This window comes from Lolium rigidum, chromosome 3, assembly GCF_022539505.1.
Source record: "Lolium rigidum isolate FL_2022 chromosome 3, APGP_CSIRO_Lrig_0.1, whole genome shotgun sequence".
Taxonomy (NCBI): Eukaryota; Viridiplantae; Streptophyta; class Magnoliopsida; order Poales; family Poaceae; genus Lolium; species Lolium rigidum.
The window spans coordinates 372,295,712-372,306,535 of record NC_061510.1 but is presented as its reverse complement, the minus strand read 5'-3'; the positions used below and the strand labels follow the sequence as shown (position 1 = coordinate 372,306,535).

General features: G+C 44.0%; 1 pseudogene; it reads left to right on the top strand.

Moving 5' to 3' along the window:
- LOC124697440 overlaps window positions 1–8,804 on the top strand; it is a 49,322-nt pseudogene extending 40,518 nt beyond the window's left edge.
- The last annotated feature ends 2,020 nt before the right edge of the window (window positions 8,805–10,824 follow it).

The following is a 10,824-nucleotide window of genomic DNA, read 5'->3' as shown; positions in this document are numbered from 1 at the left end:
ATAAGGTCATAGCCAAATATATTCCTCCGCTACCTCGCACACCCACCCTTTTTTGCAATCCCCGACCCTGGGTCCTCGCCGGTCCTCTTATACCAATTAAGGATGGACCCCGACCACGACAACAGTCTAGGACAGTTAACCAAACTCCTTCGCCGGTAGATGCAACCCATCATAGACCACATTACCGTGGGGAATTAGAATGGGATCCCCACCCCACCGCTTGCCCAACCTGGGTCAAGTGTCTACGGTAAGCGCATCCGTTGATGTACGAGAGGTGGAAATACATTTGACTATTCCGTCCCACTCCATATCTTATGGTTAACACGAGTTTTACGGCACAAGAATCACTGGACGACATTTGTTGTTTAATCCTAGATGGATATAAACCCTTGCAATGGAACCTCCACCATATCAACACAATCCATGGTTCCATTTCCCACCACTTAGTCATATTCATAGTTATGAAAATAGTGGTTTGGCCTTTTTATGCAATAGTGATAAACATAGTACTTTACAATTAATTTGGTAAAAATACTCGAATGACATGAGCAAGTGATGAACTTGCCTGAACACTGCAAAGTGTTGCAGTTGGGTGGTGTGGACTAACCCTTGTCCTCTGTTGCTGAAAAATAGCACCATTGTCCGATAAGGGCAATGGTTAAAGAAGCAATTATGCATGATTCAACTTTTAGGGTTTGTTCCCCCCTTCCGGTGTCTTATCATTTTATGTGAGAGGTTAATACTAAGAACAATTTAGGGATACTTTGTTTAGGGTAAAATACAACCTTGAAATGTTGTCAAGGTGTTTTTAAAGTCCAAATGAATTTATGGACTTATTTTCATTATTGAAAATATAAGGTGTGATTTAAATGATTATTATAATCATCAAATTAGGACTTATTCTTAGTTGTCTTCAAAAATTCCTTTTGATATTTTATTCTAATAGAGAATTTTATGCTGAGCATTTTTCATATTTTAATTATTTTTTTAAAGCTCTTTTCAATTTTCTATTTAATTACAAAGTTTCTGGTTTAAATGAATTTGTGAAATTACTAAAATGTCCCTGGGCCCACCTGTCAGTGAGGCCCAGCGGTTTGAGTCTAACCCGAGCTGCACCAATCGGCTCGGTCGGACTCAGTCGCCCCCTTCCTCTTCTCTCTCGCGAAACCCTAGCTCTCTCCTCTCCCGCGACGCCCGCGTCGCTTGCGCCGTCGCCGAATTATCCCGACCACCTCCGGCCATCGCCGGCGATGAGATGGGGCACATCTGAACCGCCTCTCGACGGTGCATAAGATTTCCGCTTCGATCTGGCCCTCGTCGCCTCCTCGACTCGCCCACAACGCGTCTTCCCGCAAGGCCGTGGGGTTCCGCGGCGATTCGTCGCTCGCCGGCGAACCACACGCGGTGACGCGGTCGTGTGCCTCGCCGTGGTGGTGCTAGGCATTTGTGCCCGGCGACGCCTGGCCTGGCTGCGGCCTGGCGCTGCCGTGGTCGGCCCGTGCCGCCGTGCCGCCATGGGCACGCTGCGGTGCTTCTGCTCCAGGTGTGTGCGCCTCCCTCTCTCTTTTGCCTGCTTTACCTCTTCTCCTTCCTCTGGATGCCCTGGCATCCATCTTGTTGTGCTGCTGCTGCTTCTGCGCCTCTGTGCTCTGCTCCATGCTAGCTCTGGTGCTGCCATGATGTGCTAGTTGCTGCTGCGATATGCGCCATGGATACTAGCTGCTGTGCTTGTGCTGCTGCTATGCGTAGGCTGCTGCTGTGCATATGCTGCTACTGTGTGTGCTGCTCTTCTCTATACCTTGCTGTTGTAACTCATGAGCTCTTGCTCATGAGCACACTGTGATGTTTATGCTCTGTTAAGTTGTGCTAGCTGCTATCCTGTTATTGGCATCCATGTGTAGTAGTAATTCTTGCTCCTGGCCTGATTACTGTGAGTAATCCTTGCCTTTAACAAGTGCCAATGCTCCTGCTGTGTTATAATTCCTGGAAATGCTCCATTGAGCATTATTGTTGGCTAGACAGCACCATCCAGTGATGGTGTGCTTCTGGATACAATTGTATTTAGCTCATTTGCTTATCTGTGATGCAATTGTTCATGTCCTGTGGCTGATTTAATTATCTGGTCCATGTATTGATACTAGAATTGATTCTAGCATACTTTAGCAAGATCTAGCAAGATTCTGATGATCTTGTGATCATCAGTTGCTTGTAAAAGCTGTTGTGTTATTACTGTGCCTCACTGCTGCTCAATCTGTGATGTGTGTGTGTCACACAGGCTTGTGCTGATGTGTGCTGGTGCTTGCCCAAGCATCAGCTGATGCTTGCAGTGATCCCTTGGATCATATGCAAGGTGCTGGTGCTTTGATTACTTGTGTAGTTCATTTATCTTTATTATCTTGCTTTATTAAATGGATAAATGATGTGAACTGCTTGCAGTAATGATCATTTCAATGAATTTGGTAAGGCTAGATGGATGCCAACCACTGGTTGGGTACCCTAGCCCACTACTGAACCCTATTGGGTGATGATGTGGTGGCTTAAGGTGTTGGCTGTGGGTTGAGGTGGCCCTGACAGCTCTTTGATGCTATCATGGGTAGCTCCCCCTCTCTGTGGCTTTGTTGTGGCTCTCTCATGCTATCTGTTTGATTCCTGAGGGAATTTTCCAGTAGCTTTTGATGATGACAAACATAAATAGACACACATGGTCTATCTGTCTGATGGTGTACTGGTTGTAGGTGCTGGATAACTTGGGCTGGCTAGATAAGTGTGCATCCTTGCTGGATTTCCTTGGTTATGCCACTGATCTGGCATAACCAGTGTTCCCTTGGTTCATTTCCTATTGGTTTCTCCCATATTTGTTTGCACCAACTGACTTTGTAGCCAGATGATGACACAAACAGGGTTTCTACCCTTCTGTACTCCTGTGATGCATAGCATGTTTATTTATGAGCAAGACATGATCTTGCTCAGGCTGTTGGATGTATACCTCACTCCAGCTCCTAGAAATATTGTTGGTGTAGAGGATTTGCTTCTGGATGGTTGATTTGCTTGCCCTGCTCCTCCTGGCAAGCTTGGGATGCTTGGTTTGTTTCTGGTGGTTGCTGGACTAGGTTGAACAGCTCTGGCTGTTCTTCCTGTTCTTGCTGTTCGTGGTGTTCTTACCCTTTTGAGCCTGTCGATGGAATGGCTAGGTTTTGTTTCTGTAAAGCTTTATACTGGCCCTCTCCATACCTCTCTGGTCGACATCCATGCTATGCTGGTGCTCCACCCCTGGCTATGTGTGTGTGGAGTGCATGCAGTACCTCTGGTGTGCTGTTTAGCATGCACACATGCATTGTGAGCTGCCTGTGTGTGTGTGCTTGGGACTTGGGCTGGTGAGAGGATCAGCTCGGCAGAGCTGTGGTATTATCCACCATATTCACTTCTTTTCTAACTTGCCAAGTGGCTTTGCCACTTGGCATCATTTGTTTTTCTTTGTGTTTTAATGTTGTGCATGGATCATGTGAATGCTCACAGAATTCTTCAGCAAGAGATGATCAAGGCTTTATGAAGAATTTGATTAGTAGTTTAGGCATTTACACAACTTGTAATTTTTCCTTTTCTTTTTTATTTAATTTCTGTAATTTATTGTAATCACTGTAATTCTTAAGAATATTGTAAATGACTTTGTATCTTGTGTGTTAATCAATAAAGCTCAAGGTTTTTCTATTGAGCTTTTTATATATGTGTTAAATTACTTTATATTCTTAATTATTCAATTGTTTATTGAATTGTCTCAATTATGAATATTCAATTGATTTTTAAATTTGAAATTCATACATAACTTGTTTGAATTCAATCATGCAACTTAAGTTTGAGAGGTAGGTTATCCCCCTCTCTTTTCGAAAACCCTAATTGACTCAATTGAGATCCAAGTTTATCGCACTCTCGAAACCCTAACCCTGTAAGATGTCGAGAGAGAAACTTGTCCCCCTTCGATGCAGTTTTTCTTAAAAAGCGCGAAATTTCCCCAGAATTTACGATGCAATGCACATCCCTTTCTAAAATTCTGCCTCTCGATCGTCTCTAAACCTGGGACATTACACCTAAATGCTCGATTTGGTGGGACGCCACGGCTGGAGATGTTGTAACATTCTGCTATATTTTCCCTCTTCCTGCAGCTCGAGCTATTCTTGAGTTTCGGGAGTGTCTGCTTGTCACTTTACTCGTTGGCAGCTGGAATCTTCTTTGGTATAAACATAGCTTGTGCTTGGAAACGACGACCATTGATACGTCTTTAAATGGGTAAATGGCAACGCTAAAAAATAATATGCCTTGCTCACACTAATTGAATTATGGATTAATACAACAAGCATCTCTATAATTTGTAACTTGTGGCAGGTGGTTCTTGTATCAGGGCTATTTTGTGCCACCATGTCCGTCTCCATTGTCTTGTTGGGTCCTAAGAGCATCTCCAGCACATGCGCCAAATTGTGACGCGCTAAAACGATTTTGCAGCACGCTGTATCATCATATAGCGCGTTGCGAACATTTCTCCTTCACTAGAAACGTTAGATAGCCGTCCACCAAAAACAGAAAACTTTGCCTCCAATAGATGCGTTTAAATGCAGCGCGCCGGCGTAAATAGATTTCTCAAACAACAATAGGATCAACAAGATCAAATAAACTCAAATGATACAACAAATATTACAATTGTTCACCAACAAATACAACAAATTGTTTTCATCATCAATACAACAAATGTTTTGCAACGAATGAATAAACCAATAAATAAAATGTGCACTATTGTTGGCCATTCCATTTCCACCACACCTCGAATGAGATCTTTTTGAAGCTCATGATGTGCTTCACTAGACCGAATGGCATGATGTGATGCATAAAACGCGCCACCCTATGTTCTCTCCTATGCACTTGCACATGAACTCCCATCAAGTCAAAACCGGAGTAGTCCACATCTTTGCTGCGATTGTCTTATATGATCATGTTATGTATGATGACACAAGCGGTCATGATGTGCCAAAGGCAATCTTGGTCTCAAAATCTAGCCGGTTCTCTCATAGTAGCAAATTGGGTTTGCAAAATCCCAAATTCTCTCCCCACATCTTTTCTAGCCGCGCTTGTGCACTGTGATATTTGGTTTCTTTCTTACCTGAGGGTTTAACCAACGGCTTCACAAATATTTGCCATTTTGGATAGATACCGTCGGCAAGATAGTAGCCATAGCTGTACTTGTACCCATTTGCTTCAAACTCTTCTTGTGGCCCTTCACGCAATGCAATCCTATTCATAAGTGGTGATCGTTGAATAACATTGATGTCATTGCACAACCCGGGCATTCCAAAAAAGAATGCCACGTCTTCAAAGATGATAGTACAATCTTTCTTATACCCTTTGAATTATCCATGCCAAGCCACAGGACAATTCTTCCAACTCCAGTGCATACAATCAATAGAGCCAAACATTGCTGGAAACCCCCGAGCCTTTTTCTCCTTCAATAGCCTAGCCGTGTCTCCCTCATTGGGGGCTCTCAGATAGGTTGCGCCAAACACACGCACAATTGCAACGACAAAGCGTTTGACACACTCGATGGCTTGACTCTCACTCATATCCAAATGGTCGTCAACTAGATCCGCCGGTATGCCGTATGCGAACATACTCAAGGCGGCGGTCACCTTTTGGAAGGGGCTATGCCCAAGTTCTCTAGCAACATTTCTCCGTTGCTCAAAACACCGGTCATACCTCTTTGGCGATGCGCTTGAACAAGTCAATGCTCATGCGAAAACGCCGCCGCAAGTATCACTGTGGGAATGAAATACATCCGCATCAATCTATTGTGTCCTTTGATTATTTTCCTCCACAACTTGCGCCTACCAAAAACAGAGCTGTCGCGCTTCGGTTCTATGTTCGCGGGAGCGTGCACCATCATGTCCTCTTCTTCCTCAATATAAATTCATCATGGATGAATCATATCTCTATAGAACGTATACAAATTGAATTCATTTCATCCATCCATCTAAATGCAAATTTCTCAAGAAAAATAGCTGGCGCGAAGGCGGAAAGATACCTTGCGGTGATTTTGTTGAGCGCGCTGCGCACTAGTGCGCCATCGTGCGACGAGGCTTGTCAAGGACATGATGGTCCTGGAGGGCGGCGACACCGAACAAGAGGATGCAGCGAGCTCGGGGACGCTTTGTGGAGGCGCGGCCGCCGCAGATCTACAATAGGAGCGCTGAGGGAAGCGGCGCCGGTGCGAATTTCTTCGGCGATGACGGAATGGTGGACGTGAAATGGGGGAAGAAGAGGGCGCGGGGGAAGATTCAGGGCGGCGGTTAGGTCTTCGCGCGAGAGCGAGGGAGATAGCGCACTCTCAACTGGGAGCGCCAATTTTGGGGCGCCAAAGAAGGCAATATGGCGCGCGCGTGACAATTTTTAGGGCGCACGCAAATTTAACGCGTTTGCTGGAAGGAAAAAAATAGCCACACACTCTATATTAGCAGTTAATTTAGGGCGTGCGCGTTATAGCATCTCTGCTGGAGATGAGTAGTTGGAATAACCGCATTACCCGCTTTGTTCAGCTGTAAATCTTGTGCTAGAGCATTAACTTTGCGGATGTTTCATCCCTTGAATTCCCTCCATCTCAAAAAAGCTGTTTAATTTTTTCTATCTATAACTAAAACATATCTATATACGTATCTATATAAAGTTGGGCAGCTTTTTTTAGGGACGGAGAGAGTATAAGTTTGTTAGTACGGATTTTTTAGATGCATTAGTATAGAATTAGGGACGATGAAAAGCTATAATAATTACAAAGAAAATTTTAAGTTCGAAAGAGTATGTGACCGTTTTCTCTACCTGTCACTAGTTATTTTTAGGCATGTACAACAGTTGTTATCATTTTTTTTTTGAGGAACGAATGCTTGTTATCTATTGACATCACTACAAACATCTAGTCTGCACTGTGCAGCGAAGCCCAGTTAATTTCTCGGCCCTCCACCATAGACCCGCATGGGCTATCGCCTATCGGCCCATTCACACACGCATAAGAGTGTCCCAGCTGCTCTCTTGGCTTCACTGATACACACCTACCTCCCAAAGGCCAAACCCTCGCCGCCGCCCCCTCCCCACCGGCGACCTACCCAACCATTCACGCCGTAAACCATGATAACCTCCTCGCGTGTCGCCGGCGACGGCTCCATTTCTGGATCCGCCTCTTCCATAGTTGCCGGCACAGTGAGCGGCTACCATTTGCTCAAGATCGTCGGCTACTCGGGCACCAAGGAGGTCCCTAATGGCAAGTGGATCGACTCTTGCCCGTTCGTGGCCGGAGGCCGCACATGGCATGTTCGCTACTATCCCAACGGGGTCGACACCAATACCGTGGATTCCGTATCCCTCTATCTCACACTCGATGATACCGTTGCCGAAGCCGAGACCGTGAAGGCACAAGTTAAATTCAGCTTACTCGACCAACATGGGAAGCCGGTGCCGGCCTATACCGAGATTACCGACTTCAGAGACTTTGCCGTGGGTAACAACACATGGGGATATAAAAAGTTCATCCGAAGGGAGGCACTGGAGAAATCAGAGCATCTCAAGGACGATTCCTTCACTGTCAAGGTCGATGTTACCGTCAGGAGCGAGTGCCACGCGCAGGAGACTCCAGCCATCGTGGTGCCACCGTCTGACATGCACCTGCACTTTGGGGACCTCCTGTCAAGCAAGGCCTGCGTGGACGTCGAGTTCCGAGTCGCCGGCGAGACGTTCTCGGCCCACCGGTCGGTGCTCGCGGCGCGTTCGCCGGTTTTCAGAGCGCAGTTCTGTGGCCCGATGAAGGAGGGAACAAGCACAGAGGCCATACACATAGATGACATGGAGGCACGCGTGTTCAGTGCTCTGCTTTCCTTCATGTACACAGATGCGTTGCCGGAGATGAAGCAAGATGAAGAATCCGCCATGGCTCAGCATTTGCTTGTTGCAGCAGACAAGTACGGTTTGGACAGGCTGAAGCTGATTTGCGAGGATAAGCTGAGCAGTGACATCGATACGAGCTCTGTGGCGACCATATTGGCGTTGGCCGAGCAGCACCACTGCTGTGGGCTTAAGGTGGCTTGCTTGGCGTTCCTCGGCTCGCCCACGAATCTGGATGCGGCCATCAAGTCTGAAGGTTTTGAGTTTTTAACCAAGAGCTGCCCTGGTGTTTTGAAGGATTTCCTCATCTCCCAGGTTGTTCCTAGTTTACTCGGGAAAAGAAAATCAGGGGCATGAACATGAGGTTGAAAACTTGCAATCATCCGCCACCAAAGTTACTATAAGATCCTGCATGCTATCTAATGCTAGTATTAGTAGATTTATGTGTAGCTTGGTTCTCACAAGGAGATATGATGTACGTTGCTACTTTTTGTTTGGTCGTCATATCCTTCATGGAGAATTATTATTGAAATGGTTTGACAAGCTATGTGCAAACCAGGAACAATGTATGCTAATTAGTGAGCAGTTAGTTCAGAACTTATAAGCCTTTAAGCTAGTTGACCTTTATATTTTACCTAGTTGTCTGTCTCGTTGCTCTGTATAAATCTGCTGCGAGCATTGTGCCGCTTCTGGAGTCCCTGTATCCCTGTTCCACAGAGGGCACTATTTATTTTAGCAGGTTCGGATAGATATACCTGTTAAAATGTTGGATTGGGATTCAGTGAAAAAATGTTGGCCTTCTAAGGCAGGTTGTTCTTGTATCAGGTTTTTTTTGTAACTTCATGTTGGTCTCTATTGCTGCTTATGCTCAGCAGAAGGGTCTCGTTGGGTCCTGAGTGGGATAGCCAGATCACTCGCTTTCCTCGACTGCAGATCTTGATTTAGAGGATCAACTTTGCGGATGATTCATGTCTTGTATCATATTCGTTAATATGGATTTTCTCTGAGCAAAACTCTGTCATTTCATTCAATTGAATGAGAACTGATCAGCTAATAAGGAAAACTATAAGAGAGAGCTGGAATAACCGCATCACTTGGTTTCCTCAACTGCAAGGTTGATGCAACTTTATAGATGGTTCATCTCTTCTACGGAATTAGTTGCTGATGGAAAGGAACTATAAGTAGAACAAAAGTTCAAAATTCTTGTCCTGTCTCGTCTACCAGTCTGTGGATCAGAATTTATTTAGGGATACTTGGTAAATGTTGTAACTAGGATTCTTAGTGCTTTTTTAGTTTATGGAACTGTGACCATTTAATTTGCGGGGAATCTGTTCAGAGCAGTTTGAGATATTTCAACATTAATCCAGTAGATACATCATACATGTGACTATCCCTTACTTTTAATAAGGATGATTATCCAAAGGACATATGTATTTACAGGTAAACACTGGGCCAGGGAGGCAGGGACGATTTAACCTTGAGATTATACTTTATCTATATGGTGTCTTTGTGATCATTTACAGGAATACAATCACTTCTTCGTCTGGTATATCGTATACAATCCGTGTGATAATTGTTGTGCCATCCTGATCCTTAGATCAAAATGATTCTCATTTCTCAAACATAGATTCTGTCCAACTGTTTGATGCCAGCTGGAACTTTAAAAACAATACCCCCTTTTTCTAAGTAGTCGCGTTGTTCTTATTAAAATATTTTACTTGTTTGTTTCTGGTTTAATTGCTAGCTATCTTTAATTCATGGCCATGATAATAGGCTAATTATACTTCTACACGATTTGAGGCCCTGCAATTTCATTATATGAACACCAGAATCTCCCTTTGAGTTCTGTGCACTGGAGGGTACTTTGGAAGCAATCTGCAGCTTTCTTGATGCACACACTACTGAGCTGGAGACCAATGCTTACCCAGCTTTGGATGAATTGACATCCAAGGTGAGTGAACTCATGTTCACTATACTTAATTCCCCTGTATGAACTTGATTATCACCTCCTAAAAACATCTTGTATGTCATTTTTTTGAAGTGGTACGTAGTATGCTACTCCCTCCGTCCCAAATTAATTGCCTGAACTCAGGCTAGATATGCAGTGTCTAGATATATTAATTTGGGACAGAGGGAATACGTTAATTACGGAAGTTGAAAAATGTCATTTCACCCTGTTTTCAGAATTGAAAAAAAAAGACAATGGATGGGTAAGCATTGCTGCAACATCTTTTATTCGACTATTGAATGTAGTTGTATAACTATAATTCTGATGCGTATGGAATAGGAACATTTTGCATAGAATGATAGAAAAAATGGTGTAGTTGGTATCTTGATTCACTTAGATGACTTGTGGTCATATCTGTTTCAGCATGCATTTATCATCAATGTATTATTGTAATGCATATAAGATTAAGATGTTACAAGACATTGCACTTTACTGCTGACAGGAGGGCATGTAAGAAATTGTTACTTAACTATCCACATTTCTGGTTGTATAGTGATGTTATTACTCTGAGTGTTAATAGGTAGTCAGTCTGTTACTGTATGATTGATTTTTGTTCACCACCAAATGTAATGTAATAGTAACTAAAGTCGCAATGAGGAACATTATGATGACATAAAGTTTCATTGATGATTTGGCACATTAGCACACCTATCTGACACAATTCAGATGCATTTCAAATTTCCATGCAACCATTAGCCCGACAGGCTAAATTATGTTAGTTAATCTAGTGTGTCAGTAATAAGTGTCAATTTCTGTTTTTCGTCAGTTTCGTCAGTTAGTCTTAGCTTGGTCAGATAGTTTAGTTAGTTGTTCCGTCAGCTATTTGCTAGGAACAGATAAGTTAGGATTTGGTCGTTGTTTCTGATCCGATCCTTGCTCTGTGAGCTCGTGTGCTCGGTCGTGGGATG